Source organism: Microtus pennsylvanicus, chromosome 7 (genome assembly GCF_037038515.1).
Source record: "Microtus pennsylvanicus isolate mMicPen1 chromosome 7, mMicPen1.hap1, whole genome shotgun sequence".
Classification (NCBI taxonomy): domain Eukaryota; kingdom Metazoa; phylum Chordata; class Mammalia; order Rodentia; family Cricetidae; genus Microtus; species Microtus pennsylvanicus.
Genome location: NC_134585.1, coordinates 101010150 through 101025636, shown reverse-complemented (window position 1 = coordinate 101025636; position 15487 = coordinate 101010150). Strand labels below are relative to the sequence as shown.

The 15487-nt window shown below is 40.6% G+C and overlaps 1 long non-coding RNA gene across 1 annotated transcript in view; it reads right to left on the bottom strand.

Moving 5' to 3' along the window:
• LOC142854999 (uncharacterized) overlaps positions 1-15487 on the bottom strand; it is a 41477-nt gene that overhangs the window by 11610 nt on the left and 14380 nt on the right. Inside the window, exon 2 of the long non-coding RNA XR_012911396.1 lies at positions 604-947. This is a non-coding gene — a long non-coding RNA (uncharacterized LOC142854999). The remainder of the gene's footprint in view (positions 1-603; positions 948-15487) is intronic.

Genomic DNA, 15487 nt, shown 5'->3' with positions numbered 1-15487 from the left:
CTCGCTGTTGTCCTCTCTTACTCTCAGCCACCGAAACCTTGAGTCTGCAAGCACCTTACCTGCACTACTGGCAAGATTTTTCCATTTCCAAAGCTGTTTTACAAAGAACATTATTAGCTCCTTTCTATAAAATCGTGTGGCAATTTCTCTTGGATATGTCTCTTCCCTCAGCTAGACGGGGACCCTCTGGAGACCAGCTCTCACCTCATTTTTACAATCAAACCTTGATGCTTTGCCAGTGATCAGGGTTCTCACCGTAGGTCTGTTACCTCAGAAAGCAGTGTTGCCCTCACACCTGGATCTTCTAAACCCTAATTCACAGAGGTTGTCACCAATCAGGCCTATAGCCCTTCCACAGGCAAGAGAGGTCTTTGTGTCCAGTGAATACCGGAGAGGCTAGCACACAGTACTCAATTAGTTAGGACACTGAATTGAATTTATCCTAAGACTAATTATGTTTAATTTTCTCTAGGATGAGACCATGTGATCATCTTCTTCACACTGACTCAGTAAACAGTGGTGACTTTTTTCTGACTTCAGTTTTTATCTTGTGTTTGTGTAGTGCACAGATAGTGTGTATGTGATAATCAGAAGACTACTTACGGGAGTCCATTCTCTCCTTCTACTGTGTGGGTCTGGGGACAAAACACAGTTCTTCAGGTTTGGCAGGAAGAACTGGTCCCCACTCAGCCATCTTGCTGGTCTGGTGTCTTTTCTTTCCTTGTGGATTTATTTATAGCTTTTAGGTGGTCCAGCCTTTTAGCTGTTCAGCTCTTCGAAGAGAATAAATGTATTCAGACAAGAGTAAATATTTACCTGGACCATTTCTTCACGCAGCCCCGGATGAACCAGTGTGAGATGCAGACTGGGTACCATAGGCAAAGACCAGCATCTGAATCTGACACAGAGCTGCCCTCTTAGACTTCCATCTTCTCTGGAGAGCCACCCTGTGGTAGAGAGTGTGGGAAAGGAAAGGAGAAAAAAAAGAAAAGTTCAGTGTGCGAGGTAGAAAGTCCATTTCTTCTGTAGGCTCATCGTTCAGACACCATTCTCAGTCAACTAGGCCGACATTTTCTCCATGAAGGCAGAATTTACGTTTCCTTTTATTCTGCTCTAGAAAGATCTTTCCAGCCATCAAGCAATGTAGAATGACAACAGTAGCTATAAAGTAATTTTTTTGCTGTTATTTTGATTCAGAAAAGATGTTTTCTTCTTTCTTTTTTAAGAACCAGTATTTGCAAGTCGTTCTCACATACATATATATCTATAGTATATCACTCTGAAAGCATTTACTAGAGAGCCTTCTGCCCTCTGATTTTTATGTATTCTAAGAAACAAGGGGGAAAGGGTCAGTATTCCCCCCACCCCGCAACTTCCCAATAAAAATATCATCTGATTTAGTATTGTAAGCAAGTTCAGTGATGTGTGCTTATGTAAGAGCCAGCCATGATAAGCTAAATAGAAACAGACCACCCAAAGGAAGTTCTTTACTTCCAACCATTATCACCTGCTGGAGTAAGACATTGAAAAGTTTAATGGAGGCCTGAGTCTCAGTAGTTTACCCTCAAGCAATACCTGGTTGCAGGAAGAACCACAAACTGAGATTACCCGAGCACCACCCAAGAAGAGACCGTCCAAAGGAAATGCCTAACGTTCCAACTGTTATAGATAGGATCGCCTGCCAGCACACACTCACCAGGACACCCCTAGACAAATGTCAGCCAATCAGGGGTCCTGAACCTTAGAAACCCCTCACCCTCACCTTTACTACTATAAAAACCCCACTCTAACTGAGTTCAGGGCTCTCTGATTATTCCAATACACTGGACCTGCTGGGAGACTGAGTATGCAAACTTGTATAAAATAAAGGCTTTTTGCTTTTATGTATGGGACTTGGTCTCCTTGTTGGTTTCTGGGGGACTTTGTGGATCTGAGCATAACATTTGTAACCCCAATATTGATGAGGCAGATGTGAGGGAATTACAAATTTTATGATAGCCTGGGCTATATAGTGAGAACCTACCTGAAAACCCAACAAAACTACTCTTGTAAGCTATAAAATATTAGCAATAATATATGTCTGACCAAAACAAATACATATTCTCTTTCAAATCAAATGGTTTCTGAACAAGTTGATTGTAGGGTAAAGGACAGAAACCTCTTAGGGCCAGTCCCCAGCAGCGGGTGCCTGCTTCGCGTCCTACCCAAAGGACAAGAAGGCCCAACTGTGGGCAGCCAGAGAGCTGCCACACATGCAAAACACTTGCAGCCCTTCTTGTTTTCTTATTTTCCTTGTTTTCATTGGCAGAACTCTCCCTCAATCCAAAGCAGCTACAAATGAAAGCAGCTGTCCAGAGTGGAGGAAGTTCAAAGACAAGTGGAGAAAGAGAAAGGAGGTGGGGGTCACATGAGGAGAACAAACGAGGACAAGAAGAAGCTTGGCAGCTCTCCTTTGCACAGAAGCCTAAAGCAGAAAACAGATTTGGGGACAGATGGACTGACGGCAGCTATGGACAGAGGGATGCCCAGAGAGGTTTCCAAGTAGCTCAACAACCGACTGTTCTATTTTGACAAAGACTTGAAAATGGACAACACTCCCAGGGCGAGAAGGATTTCTAAATATTTTCTTCAGAATTTGTGACGGTCACTTTCTGTTGGCTCCTAGCATTTATTCTTTCATGTTTCTGAATAAAGCTTGAGAGGAAAATTCTGCTGACATTTGTGAATGAATTTCCTTTGCTTTGGTTGTCAGGAAAACGCAAGCAGTGTTTTTTGAAATCTGACTTTCGTAAGAATTGAATTAACTACAAGGCTGCTTTATTATATATCTAAAGGCATCTTGAAGATATTATTAGAGGATTGTAGTTAAAACTGAAATGAATTTGGGTGGAAGAACTTGAAGTAAAACAAAGATAAAGATGTCTTATTGGAAGCCGGGCGGTGGTGGCGCACGCCTTTAATCCCAGCACTCGGGAGGCAGAGGCAGGTGGATCTCTGTGAGTTCGAGACCAGCCTGGTCTACAAGAGCTAGTTCCAGCAGGACAGGCTCCAAAACCACAGAGAAACCCTGTCTCGAAAAACAAAAAAAAAAAAAAAAAAAAAAGATGTCTTATTGGACCCTTCAGAATACATTTTAAAGACAGAATTAAAGACTAATAATGCTGCCCAGAATTTTAGATATATTTCATTCAAATGAATTTAATATTTAATACTAATACATAATTCAGTACTAATATTGTAAACCCTACAATGCTGGATTCCAAAACCGACTGAAAACCTCAGTGAGTGGCCAGAGTCTGGAATGCAAGTTGACTGAATGCATTTGCAAGCTCACCCACAGTGGGAAGGCGCTTCTGCGCTAGCTTCCTTAGAGAACTGCACTTACCAGTATAAACAACTGCGAAACGGGACCTAAAAATGTTTATTCTGGGTAGAAATTTCATAAAGGTGACTGTAGAACAGTGAATATTTTTGCAGACTGCCTGCCCAGTCTAGGAGGCTTTTCTTTCAGTCCACACTTTCCCACCGTGAGAAGGAGCGCTCATTAACAACCGAATTGTTTTCAGAGGCTGTGGGCTAAGGGGTTTCCTTAGAAACCATTGGGTAAGAACTGTGGCTTTCTTCCTTAGAAATCTCAAGCAGTGAAAAGGCAGATTTGCTGGCATAAATCAAACCCAATTTCTAGGGTTCACTAAACCCTTTCTCCTCAAAATAATGTTTTGTGACTTGATCTGAGCTGTTAATAGTACATGCCACAGAGCTGGTGCGAACCAGTTTTAGGCGAATTTTTGTTCCATTTCTTTTGTCATTCAGTAGAAATCACTTCCAGGGTTTGTTATACCTGATGGGGGCTGAAGTGTAACGATGAATGAAAAAGATACTCCACTTTACTGTGTGGCAAAATCTCTAATTATTTCTTCCTACTGGGTTTACTCAAGCGGATCGATCTTCGTGTTGTGAGGACAACGCTATCTGTGCTGATTTTAGAGTGCTCTCCCTTGTAAACATACTAGTTAAAGGAGCTGAGACATTCCTGTGCTAAAAATACAGGCGTTTCGGCAAAGCTACTGCGTGGAATTCTTATCGCTACTCCAGAGCCACACAGCTCAGCAGCATCGTGCAGTTCGTGCACGTTCTTCCTCTGGCCTGCGTGTGACCCGCCTCCGACACAAACCTCATGCCCACCTCACTCCACACATCTCATTCATTCAGTCAGTCCATAAAACCTCAATGAGCATTAGCTGGGCAGTGGTGGGGCCTGCTTTTAATCTCAGCACTCAGAAGGCAGAGGCAAGCAGATCTTTGGGAGTTCAAGGCCAACCTGGTCTACAAGAGCTAGTTCCAGCACAGGTAGGGCTGTTACACAGAAAAGCCCTGTCTCAAAAACAAAACAAAACAAACAAACAAACAAAAAATTTTATTGAACATCGATTATTTGCTGTATTCTATCCTAGATCCAGGAGAGAAGAAAACACTTTCCCTTCCTTGTGGAGCTCATGGTCAAGCATGAATTCTTGCTCTCTTTCTGACTCAGAGTACAGCATTCTCGCCACCACCGTTGCTATTCAGCTGGGTACCGGCTACACCCCCAGGTACCTGCTGCATCATCCTGTAACTATTTCTAAATCTGATTGGCTCGACTGAGGGGTTAAGGGGTAGCCATGTACATATCTCTGTGCTGCGGGAGCTTTGCGTGGGTCCTGGAATACAAAAGGTTCAAAGCAGATGTTTGATAAATATGTGATTACACAGTTAATAGAACAGGTGTTCCGATATTTGAATAAAACCAATAATATACCACAGTCTTAAAAAATTAACAGTGTTTTGTTTTATTTTCTAAAATTTTTTGCCAAGCACTTTAGAGAGGTGGAGAGCCAGAGACCTGAGAAACTGTCAGAACTCTGGTAACCACAGCCCCTGTCATGTCATCAGGCATTTCTTCCTTTCCTGAGACTGAATTATTAGTAATCTTACAGAATCATCTGCATTCAAAAATGATTCAGGGTTCATACTGCTCTCCTTGATTGGTTAAGAGGGTGTCGTGACATTTTGGTTTGGGGGCCACCTGCTTCAGAAGTCATTTCAGTGGACACAAGTGTGCAAAATTTCTACTATCCTAAGGCCTTGCACACTCTGCCACTTCCCTCCTTCCTGCCTCATTTCTTACTGCTCCCCCTTTTCCCTGCTCCCCTATATCTACACTAGCCTGCTTGCTTTCCCTCAAATATATTTTGAAGTTCTGCCTCAGGACCTTGGTTCTTGCTGCTTTGTCTCCTTGGATTCTTTCAAGCATCTGTTCCAATGTTGTCTTCTGTGCACATTGTTCTTGAGGTCCACACCACATGTCAAGCAGCACACTTGGTCCCCCCCACTGGACGGCTTTCTACTGCCACAGTCTGCTTTCTTTATAACAATCTGCAGTAAAGAAGTGAGATGGAGCCGGTGGTGGTGGCGCACGCCTTTAATCCCAGCACTTGGGAGACGGAGGCAGGCAGATCTCTGTGAGTTTGAGGACAGCCTGGTCTAGCTAGTTCCAGGATAGGCTCCAAAGCTACAGAGAAGCCTGTCTTGAAAAAAAAAAGTGCAACGGAGTGCCTGGTTAGAAAAGGACGTAAATTAAATTGTAAGATTGTTACTCTTCCCCTTAGCTATTAGATAGTTACTACTCTTAATTTGTCAATTTAAAATTTTAAATGTTACTTATGAGTTTAGTGTGCATGGCGGAGAGGCACATGTGCCATGGAGCACTGACAGAAATCAGAGGACAACGTGCAGGAGTCTCTTCTCTCCTCCCACCTGATGGCTTCTGGGTATCAGACTCAGGTTGCCAGGCATCTTAGCAAGTACCATTGCCTTTCTGAATCATCTCCCTGATCTCACTGTCCCATAGAAACTTCTCCTCACACAGTCGCATGCATGTACACACAGTTATGAAGAAAGGATCTGGGCTTGTGATGGCTATTCTTGTTTGTCAGCTTGACCACATCTGGAATTAAATGAAATCCCCAAACGGAGAGCACACCTGTCAGTAATTTTTTTTTCTTAATTTGAAGAAGGAAAATCTGCTTCTACTCTGGATCTTTGAGGTAAAAAGACACACCTTTAATCCAGATATTTTGATCTGGGAAAAGACCTGCCTTTAATCTCAGATTTTTTTTTCATTTTTTTATTGATTTTTATTGAGCTCTACATTTTTCTCTGGTCCCCTTCCTGCCTCTCCCCTCCCTACTTCAACCCTCCCCCAAGGTCCCCATGCCCCCAATTTACTCAGGAGATCTTGTCTTTTTTCCACTTTCTACTTCCCACGTAGATTAGATCTATGTAAGTCTCTTTTAGTGTCCGCATTGTTGTCTAAATTCTCTAGGATTGTGGTTTGTAGGCTGGCTTTCTTTGCTTTATGTTTTAAAACTACCTATGAGTGAGTAAATGTGATAATTGTCTTTCTGGGTCTGGGTTACCTCACTCAAAACAATGTTTTCTAGCGCCATCCATTTTCCTGCAAAATTCAAGATGTCATTATTTTTTCTGCTGTGTAGTACTCCATTGGGTAAATGTAGCACATTTCCCTTATCCATTCTTTGGTCGAGGGGCATTTATGTTTGTTTCCAGGTTCTGGCTATGGCAAACAAAGCTTCTATGAACATAGTTGAGGACACTTCCTTGTGGCAGGTTTGAGCATCCTTTGGGTATATACCCAAAAGTGGTATTACTGGGTCTTGAGGAAGGTTGTTTCCTAATAATCTGAGAAATCGCCACACTGACATCCAGAGGGGTTGTACCAGCTTGCATTCCCACCAGCAATGCATAATCTCAGATCTGTAATCTGGGCCACACCTTCTGCTGGAAGTATATGTAAGGATATGGAAGAAGAAAAGTTTTGCTCTTTTCCTGCCTTCTCTCACCTTGCTAGCAAGTTCATTTCTTCATGGCATTAGAGCCTACTTCTTCATATACTGAAGTCCAGCCTGTGGTCTGAGCAACTTCTGGATCTTTGTTCATAGCCAGCCATTGTTGGATTAACTGAATCACAGCCTATAAGTCATTCTAATAAATCCCATTTATATACCTAAATAGATAGATAGGTAAGTAGATACATAGATGGACAGATAAACAGACAGACAGGTTGATAGTCATTCTATAAATTCTTTTCCTCTAAAAAACTCAGACTAATACCAGGCTAAAAGATACTTCTCAGTTTTAAGTCATCTGAACCTTTCACTGTTAGCTGTTAAAGGCTTTCCCAAATGATGGTATTACTGAACAGTGACTGGGCCAGAAGGACTGTTATCTAAACAGTGGTTGGAGTTATAATTTGATGGTGTGACTAGATGGTAGGAGAAACTAAGAGGCGAGGCCTACTGGGGGGAATGAGGTCACTAAGAGTGTGCCAGGAAAGGGTTGGTTTTGTCACTGGCCCCCTTTTCTCTCTAGTTCCTAGTGGCCATGAAGCAAGTAGATTCCCACCAGAGTGCCCTGATGTCATGATATTTCTGCCATGCAAGAGGCATGGGGCAATGGTGCCAGTCAACAATGGCCTGGAACTTCTGAAAATGGCAGCCTAAAGAAGTCTTTCTTCTCTTTCATAGTTTTCACAGGTATTTTGTCATAGCTAGAAAAGCAACTAAACTACTAGCAATATTGATTCCTTTCCTGGTCCCTAAATTTTCTTACCTATGATGGCCAACCTGGCTCTGCTATCAATTCAAGGTATTCTCACTTCTGACATTTTCTTCATTGCTCTTTGTTTTTGTTTTTGATGATATAGTATTACTCTGTCATCCAGGCTAACCTTGAACTCATGACAATTTCCCAACGTCTCCTGAGTACAAGGATTTCAGGCTTGAGCCACTGTGCCCAACACAGAAACTTGGTTCTGGTGTGTATTACGTCTTTAGCCCTGAAATGTTGAGAAGTTCAGACAGTGAGGCAGGACACTGATACACTCATCAGACAGCAGTCATCACTGCGCATTTGTTGAGCAACAAGATACAAAGCCCGTGGCAGTACAAGGTAGCCTAGGCTCCATTCATATCATACAATGATGAAAGCAAAATGTTTCCTAGGATGGCAGGAATGAAGGAGCTGGTGGAGAGCTTCTGGTTGTATTCAGAACCTACCATAGAAGACACAGATGGAACCATGACTATCCAAGCCTCTGGGTTCCATTGTCAGAAGGAGGGAAAAATAAATTTTAAACCTGTATCTTTCTGACTACAGTCAGCTACTCAGACAATATTTAAAGGAAAGGTTATGAAATAAATTCTATTCACATAACGGATTCAGAAATCCGTTCTGTTGTAGCAATTGTCTCACTGTCCTTTCCCACTGACAAATTAACTTCTTGGTACACAAAGACCATTCTCCAGTTATCTTTGTATCTTTTCATTAACCAGACACTCAGAAAAGAATACATTTTTGATAAATGTTAGTAACTAAATTAAGTGATTTTTGGTGCCTACCTTGCTTTACCCATTAGATTTTTGTCTTGTTTTTGTTGTACCTGTCCCTTAACCCACTCAACTTAAAGGCCAATTTAAAATTTAGAACTCTTACTTAAGGTCATGGATATCTCTGAAATCACTCAGTGTTTTTTATATTTTTCACAGATGTAAATCTTCAAGTGTGGAAAGGCATACTGGCCCTTGTGAGTCCCTTTCTGAGATGCCTACTACTGTCAATAAATACATTCTGTTTACCAAAAATAGGGAAGTGCACATTTGTATATAAATTTATCCTTTCAAACAATTCAGAAGAGGAACGAACATTCCAAACAGGAAAAACCTTTAAACTTCCTAATAGCAGGCAGATACTAGTATAGTCTACGTGTTACAGTCAGTGGACAAAAGAGTTTCATTTTGTTTGGGGCATCAGACGACCACCTGTGAAACAGGGGCTCCCATGAAGATAAAGTTATTGCTAAAAAGAACAAAACAGTTAGTGAAAATAGTTTTATTCTAATCATTTTCTAAAAAAATATTACTGACTGATAGCAAAGCTGTTAGGAATTGAATGCCTGCTGTAAAGTCTAATAAAAAGTAATACAAGGGGGAAGCACATTGCCACAAACCAAGTTATTTTATTATTCCTAAGGAACAGAGTCACAGCATGAAGGACACAATAAAAAAAAATATGCCACTCTCTCAATTCGAAAGTAAAATCAAACACTTGTGGATGTTAGTCAAAATTTTTGCCTTACTTCTTTTTCTTCTAAAGTTTCAGATACATAAGTTATGAGTGGGATTGTGTTTTCTTCACCTAACCCTGTATAAACTTAACTTTTCCAGAAAGATGAGGGAAGGCGGGAAGAAAATGAGCAATGAGCTCCTCTCTATTGGTGTCAGATGTCTGGGAGAAGAGCTCCAGAAAGAATGTGCTATGGTTCTCATTTTCAGTGCTTAAGAAATAAAATTTCCAGCCTAAGATTATAACTGTGAAAAAATGAATCTCCAAATTCTGAGACTATATGTGATACAAACTTCCTTTAAAAACACCAGTGACAAAGTCAGTGGCAGTATAAGGTGAAACAAATAGAGATCAAGTGACCAGTGTCCTTTGTGTAAACCTTTCCCAGGCCCTAACAGATCCCCCAGCAAGGTATTAATAACACTTTTGTACAGTTTATAAGGTAAGTAACTACAACTGGTAAAGGCGGCTCAATTTGGATTATGAATTTGTCATTTCCTCTCTTCCCGGAGTGTTGAAGTGACCACACAGAGCTTTACAATACAATGAAGAGGTGGGTGGAGCTACGAGCTGGAGATACATTAAGTGTGGAGTTAATGAAATAGACTGATGTGGTCTTTAGGGCTGTATAGAGAACAAATTACAATTAGCTAAGTGAGATCAAGACTAATTTATGGCTGGGTGTGGTGGTGCATTCAACATTCAGGAGTGTGAGGCAGGAGGATGACTACAAGTTTGAGGTGAGCTTGGGCTAATGAGGTTAACCTGGACTTTATAACAAGACTGTGCCTCTGACAAAATACACACTAATAAGTCATATTATGGTACGAATGCATCCTTTGGTTCCTCACATAGGATGCATGTGGCTAAGTCAAGAAGTGTAAAAGAGATTTACTCAAACTCTTAACCTTTACATTTACAAAACCATTGACAACAATAAGTTTAATGACTAAAAAACACTTTTAAAGATCAACAATAAAAACAGGCCCTCTGTTTCTGCATATGAATTCTTCCTACTACAACAGTTTGAATAGCTGCTTGCCTCTCCTCCAATTCATATGTCTAAATCCAACCTAAATATGTATTTAGATTAGAAACAGAACCTAGTCACCAATATAACAGTATTAGGGAATAGACCTCCAGGAGGTGATTAGGTCATAACAATAGGGTCCTCATGGAAAGGATTAGTGCCTTTTAAAATGGATGCCTGAGAGCTGTCTTTCCATTTCTACCATGTGAAGGCATGAGTAGAATTAGCATTTATAGCTGGAAAAGGTGACCCTCACCAGGGAACAAAACTGCTGGCTCCTTGGTTGTGGCCTCCAGAACCAAGAAAAATGAATCGTTACTGATAAGGCACCCATTTTCTGATAGTTGGTTATAGTGACCAGAAAGACCTTTAAAATCTGCCATGACGATGAAAGGAGACAGAGACAGAGACCCACATTGGAGCACCGGACTGAAATCTCAAGGTCCAAATCAGGAGCAGAAGGAGAGAGAGCATGAGCAAGGAACTCAGGACCATGAGGGGTGCACCCACACACTGAGACAATGGGGATGTTCTATTGGGAACTCACCAAGGCCAGCTGGCCTGGGTCTGAAAAAGCATGGGATAAAACCGGACTTGCTGAACATAGCGGACAATGAGGACTACTGAGAACTCAAGAACAATGGCACTGGGTTTTGATCCTACTGCACGTACTGGCTTTGTGGGAGCCTAGGCAGTTTGGATGCTCACCTTACTAGACCTGGATGGAGGTGGGTGGTCCTTGGACTTCCCACAGGGCAGGGAACCCTGATTGCTCTTTGGGCTGACGAGGGAGGGGGACTCGATTGTGGTAGGGGGAGGGAAATGGGAGGCGGTGGCGGGGAGGAGGCAGAAATCTTAAATAAATAAATAAAATAATTAAAAAAAATCTGCCATGAGCGTTGTTAGAACACCACAGGCAAGCTGAAAACCAGACAAAGCATGCAGAATGGTAGTGTTCAGACATTTCCTAAAGGGAGCTCAGATCTGTGCTCCTGAGAAGGGTGCTATGCATTAGTAGTGCAGTAGAATTAATTTTAAAATAGCTAACCTTAAATGCAAAGCTTACAAAGATATAATTGATGTGCAAATTATTAAATACACACCAGAACCACTCCATCAGTCTTTAAAGAAACACAGCAAAATTCAGTGACCAGCAAGAACATTAACTACACAGCAGTAAAATTCATAGGTATCCAGTCAAAAGGTGTTAGACATGAGAAAATGTTAGAAACTGTACCGCATTATAAGGAGAAAAAAGTTAGTAATGATAGAAAGGTTCTTCTGAACCTTAAAAGTAATTACCTTATCTATTATAAGCAGGCTATGTTATAAAGGAAAACGTGGAGATTAGGGAAAGAAAATCTATGATACAAAAAAAGATCTTACAAGGATGAAAATGTAATATTTTAAATACAGACTATATGAGATTGTAATGATAAGTAGAGCACTGTATAAAAAGTCATTGAAAATGAAATGAAGATCATACCAATATTAGCTGTGTAAAATAAGGTACACAGAGAAAAAGGAGCTGCGGGAAAATGAGACATTTGTGACTTTAAAACAATCTCATATACATAATTGCAATTCCAGAAGGAAAAACTTCAAATTTTACAAAAGGCACGCATACATTTTAAAAAATAATAGCTAACGTGATTCCAGTACAACCTATAAACCTATAGATCCAGAATCCAAATAACTCCAAGCAGAAGCAACAAACTAAATCACTATAAGCCATAGCTAAACTTCTGAAAGTTGGTGCTAAGAGTTTTAAATACACAGCCTTCAGAGGGAAGAAAACAGAGGTGACAGCTGATTCCTTATCAGGATCTACATAGGCCAAAATAAAGTGGAAAGGCTCTTCAAGGTGCTGAAAGGGAAGAACAAAACCATTAACCTACAAGCTCAGTCCCACCAATTTTTTTCTTTTAAAAAACATGCATGCAGTAGTGGTGCACGCCTTTAATCCCAGCACTTGGGAGGCAGACACAGGTGTATCTCTGTGAGTTCAAGGCCAGCCTGGTCTACAAGACCTAATTCCAGGACAGGCTCCAAAGCTACACGTGAGTACACGCTATGAGAACTCACCACAGTGCCCTCATTTAGTATTTGAGCATCCTAGCCTTCCTGACTTCCACATGCCTGGGCTTTCGTTTGTTAAATGCCGATTGGGATGGTTTGAATGAGAATGGCCCCACAGGCTCACGTGTTTGAATGCTTGCTCCCCTGTTAGTGGCACTGTTTTAGGAAGGATAAGCAGGTGTGACCATGTTGGAAGAGGTGTGTCTCTAGGGGTGGACTTTGAAGTTTCAAAAGCCCACTCCAGGCCTGGTCTTGTTCTCTCTACCTCCTGTTTGTGGATCATGTCAGCTCTCAGCTCATGCTCCGAAACCATGTTTCTCTGTCTGCTGCCATGCTTTTTGCCATGATGGTCATGGACTTATCCTCTGAAAATGTACTCAAGTCCCCAGTTAAATACTTAGTCATGGTGTCTCTTTACAGCAACGAAATAGTAACTAAAACAGCGATTCTGGGAATTAAGTGAGTCATTATGTACAACTGCATGTGAGCTGCTTGGGGAAAAAGCCTGGAGGACAGAATCCACAGCCTAGGAATTCCTGGCTCAGGGTAGCCCACTGCATTGCTTTGCACACCTCTTCTCGGTCTGAAAAACGGCACAAATGGTGACCTCTGTGATCCATTACAAATGTAAATACTAATGTTTATGAACTTCAAACTTATATAGGCTGTATCTTATCACAAGAAATATATCGTAGTATATTAAAATTGTGTTTAAAATGTATTATTCAACAAAGCTAACTGTCAAAACCATCTATTCTCTCATTGTAAATGCAGTGTTTATTGAATTCTACTTTTTAAATCGGTGTTTCAAAACTTTTATTTCTTTTTTATTTTACTGGGAGAGTATGTATGTGTGCAGGGCTGCACATGGGAGGTCAGAGGTGTCTTTTCAAAATCAGTTCTCTCTTGCTACCTACTTCAGGCTACTGTAGGGCACATGTGTGTATGTCTGTATGCATGTAGATAGGTAGGTAGGTAGGTATATAAAATACCACATCTGGGAAGCACACTTAGGTCATCATGCTTTTGCAGCTGTTACCCAATGATCCATCTAGCCATTCATTCCTTAAAACATTTGTATTTATTCTCTGATACTTTCATATGTGTTTACAATATATTTTGATCGTATTTGTTCCCCCACTACCCTCTCTTATTCCTGCAAAATCTCTCCTTCCCAGCATGTTCCCCCTCCTTTCGTGCATTCTTCCAAATGGACCACTAAGTTTGATTATGGTTATTTGCATGATCATGGGTGTGAAATCAATTACCGGAGCATGGGCAACGTATCAGTGAACACAAGACTGAGGAAAATGACTCCCCCTCCTCCAATGGTCATCAACTGCCAGTAGCTCCTAAGTTGGAGTGGAGCCTCCAAGCTTTATCGGTGATGGAATGGTAGTGGGAACTATCTCCTATGGGTTTTGTTCTAGCAATCAGAGCTGCAGGAAGCTCATGACTGCCATGGGCAGGTTGTGGCTAGGAGACAGAGTTTTACCACACTCCTCCTCATCTTCCGGCTTTTACATTCTTTCTGCTCTCCTTCGGCATTGTTCCTTGAGCTGATTCAAGAATTCCATTTAAGGCCAAGTTCTGAGCGGTCATTTCTTCTCAACACCACGATGAGTTATGAGGCTCTGCCTTGACTGCTTCCCCTGACCGAGGCTGAGAGTTATTTATAAACATAAATATTTAGAAGGCATTTAAAGCCAAATTCTACTCATTTTTAAGACTTGATCAAATCTGCAAGATTTAAAAGCTAGAAAGGAAGTATTTCCAAATAAATGTATAATGTGAATATATTTAGTTTCAATGGGCATGTTCATCATCACTTATGTAAAATTAAAAACTAAACCCCAGAAACACTGCCGTGCTATTATCAGGAAACTTATATTCTTCTCCTTTTCATGAAGATTCTTACAAAGGATGACATTCCACTCCATCTCACAATGTTAAAGATAAACAGGAAGCTACATGTTAACATTTCTAGAGCTTTGAAATATACACACCATCACGGACACACAGATATTAATTTGAGCTAGAATACAACCATGTAAGACTTGTATTTTTTAAAAGTATTTTAAAAATATGTTTACATACAAACAGTAAAAAATTATAGGTTTCAAGACTCTAGACTAAGTTCCCTAGTGTGTCTAAATAATTATTTTCTTTAAGAAAATTATAAAGCACAATTTGGATTCAACATGTTGATTATAGTCCATTCTAATTTTGAGTAATTCTTTTAGGATTTTCTTTATGAGGAAAAAAAAGAGCATTTTTGAAATATATGACTAATATCTACAAAGTACAGTCACACAAAAAATGAGGCAGATAGCATTTTGACGATTGTAGGATTAATTGTAGTCATCAGTTTCTTCAAATGCAAAATGCAATCTATCCTCTCTTATCTCAGAGAAACAGATGCCCGCGTCTTTTGTAGCTAGAGAGCCCTTACTGTACCTGGTAACTCTCTCTTCTTTCACTCAATTTTGACTCAAAGTATACTTAGCTTTTAAATATACACACACACGTATCTTTGTTTATATATTTATTTCTAAGCTTATATCTGTACAACTTATCACTATATCTGTCTTTCTCAATGTAGTTTTTACTACAATATATATCTGTCTTTTTATTGTCTTTTTTTAAATAAATATCCAGGATGAAAAAGTCATTTCTATCTTAGTATCTTGCAGCACAGTTTCCCATGACTTCATGACTCTGAAGCAACTATGGACTACATTGAAGAATGTTGTCCGAAAATTCCTGGCTACCTGGAACCCGTGAAAACTATCTTAATTAACACTATTTGTATAAAATTAAATAGGATGAAATCATACTGGATTGAAGTGGGTCCTAATCAAATATACATTATCCGAAGAAGAGGGCAATTTAGATAAACAGGCAAAGACATACAGCACAAACATGGTCACATGAAGGAAGAGGCAGAAACAACTGATTCAGCTATAAGCCACAGGGAAATCAGGACTAACTAGGACTTTACCGAACACTGGGAATTAGAAGAGGCCAGAGAGGGCTCTTGCTAGGGCCTTCAGAGAGAGCAACCTCTGTGGTGACTCAGTTTTCAGGCTTCTGTTTGCGAGCACCACAAAGAGTTCCTCTTAGAGGTCTTCTGTTTGTCACTATTGTTACTATGAAATAGCACACTCTCTTAATCACGTGACCCAGTGCCTTCAT